We start from the raw sequence: 2,647 nt of genomic DNA, 5'->3' as shown, positions 1-2,647 counted from the left end.
GTGGATAAACTCAGATCAAGAGAAACAGTCAGAGCATTCAGCCGGTCAAACTTTAAAACCAGTGGGACGGAGTGAAGCACTGTGTTAAGCTGCAACTTCCTGTTTCCTTTGAAAATAAGAGACTGAATCAGCTGTTATTGCATGTTCAAGGTTGACCCCCCCCCCCCGCAGTTACATAACGAAGATAAACCAGATTAATTAGAGTCATGCTGGATGACGAGCGCTTCAGCTGCTGATTGGCCTGTCGCTGTGATGCATCACCTGCTCACAGGTGTCAGACACAAACAGACTCACCTGATGTTCAGGTGGTCTGATCCCTGTGAAGAAGGAAGATTACGTTTCAGAGTTACTCTTGTTTTTAATGGTCAAAAAGAAGTAAATTATTTTCTTTGTTGTATAAAAAAACATGAATTCAGTCCAGGTGACTCCAGGTCCAGGTAATTAATTATTAAATTAATTTACCGCCCAGTTCACTTGAATTACAATAAATGATCTTTATTTAATTTCCACGGTAACTGTCATATCAACACCTGGAAACTAACCAACATCTAGAGTTGTGTAACATAATTTCTACGTGTGTGTGTGTGTTTACACACTTCCTGTTTCATCATCGTCAGTCTGTTCAAACAGGTGTGAAATCAGCCGGCAGGTAAATGGGTTTGGAAATGACATCATCAGTGCTGAGACTGAGAAGTGAAGAATCATCAAACATGTTCCTCCCCACTGTCACATTTCAGCTTTAGCTTAGCTTAGCTTAGCTTAGCACAAAGACTGTAGACGGGGGGGAAACTGTTAGCCTCAAAAACACTTTCAAACGTCTCTGAATCAAGTTTTCTACTTTTGTCGTCTTTTTATAATAATTGTTTTTTTTAAAGAAGATTTGTTGGTATTATTATATTGTGCGACAAATTAACAACAAAAACAAATATACAATAAATATACAAAATAAAGAGTTAACTCTGATACATATCATTAGAACCTGCTTTATATTCAAAGAAGATAAGTCACAAACAGTAATTCAACATATAACTATAGAATGTAAATATTACCGTCTGAATGAGGGTGAATTTACTTTTTGATACTTTGCTGATAATAAATCTGTCCTGTAGTAAAACTGTGTAATGACATATTTATCTTCACTTCTTCAGTGTTAAAATCACTGCAGATCAGAGCAGACAGATGTTTGGACAGAGGTTCCTGCAGCGAGTGTCTGAACGTGTCGCTGCTCGTCCAGGATCGCAGTCTCCAGGTGAAAAGGTTTTAAGGTGAGTCAGAGCCTGACGTGACTCTGGCTCACCTGCCTGGAGGAGACAAACAGCTGCTGCAGTTTCTGTTCAAACTCATCCAGCTGTGTGAGTAACACCTGGCCTCAGACCTGCTGATGTCATCTGTGACTCACTGATGACATCACACACACACCAGCAAAAGGGAAAATTTTCAGGTAGACTACACCTGGCTTGAGCAGGACCAGAACAGAGAGAAGAGTATGAAGCTGGACAGATGAGAAATATTAACACTTTAATGATCTTAAGAGTACGGAAGCCCAGAGAGACCAGTTTGTTTTTGTTTGTTTTGTTGTTTTTTCTGGGAAGAAAGAAAAATGTATGTAGAAAAGACCCAGTCTGAGTCAGACAGACGATCACTGATGAACTTGATCGATGGCGTTGTCGGCGCAGGAGCTCTCAGCCGCTCCATCACTGGAACCACGTGAACCAAAACTGAGCTGATTAATTGATCTGCTCATTGATCGCTGAGGCCCCTGTGGTCTGAGCGCCGGTCAGCAGCTGAGGCTCTGTGCAGCAGGCGGCTGCTGGTGGTTCATTAGATAGACAGATAGAACAGGCTGCACTGGGGGGGGGGGGTGCAGCTGCTCTCTGAGTTAGTTCACTCACTCCAGACGCCGTCTTGGCAGAGAACCATCCAACAATCAGAGGCCTGCAGATCCTCCAGACCTGTGGTGATGAAAACAAACGTCCCCCACTGTGGTCAGTCTGCTCCCTGAGCCAGCGTGATCGTTCAAGGCTGATACGAACGGGGTTTCCCTCCGACCTCAGAGCTACACATTCAGTTACTGTGGTAGGAAACATCCATCCATCAGCTGCTTATCCTAACAGGGAGGGGGGGGGTGACACTGGGCAAGGACCCAACCCAACCCGGGACATCACAGGACTTTGTCTTTGGACTGTGGGGGGACACTGGAGAACCCACAGCCACAGAAAGGCCCAGGCCCGGGGTTCGAACCCAGAACCTTCTCACTGTTCTGCACCACTGTGCCGCCCTGGAAGAAAAAATTTTAGAATTAGAGCTTAAAAAAATTAAGAACAATTATTTGATCCTTAAAATAACTCAATCAACTAATCGACTAAATGTCGTAGCTCCGAGATCATAATGAGGATGATGATTATGTGGACGACACGGGTGTAAGAAACCCTCCTGCTCCTGTACAGACGTTACGTCCATGTCAGCAGCTTCTGACAAGAGGAAGAATAAATGAAATAAAACTTTAGATGAAGAACATGAGATATTTTCCCACATGGAGACAAACTGAAGCTGACTCAGTAACTGGAGGCTGTGTCAGATGAAGTGTAGCTGAGGCCTCGTGGAAAGGTCAGCTGCCCCCCCCCCCCCGGGGGAGCAGCAGTGGTCC

Source organism: Seriola lalandi, unplaced genomic scaffold (genome assembly GCF_002814215.2).
Source record: "Seriola lalandi dorsalis isolate HSWRI2012SDOR001 ecotype SW California unplaced genomic scaffold, Sedor1 jcf7180002054947, whole genome shotgun sequence".
Taxonomy (NCBI): domain Eukaryota; kingdom Metazoa; phylum Chordata; class Actinopteri; order Carangiformes; family Carangidae; genus Seriola; species Seriola lalandi.
This window is presented reverse-complemented; position numbering follows the sequence as displayed.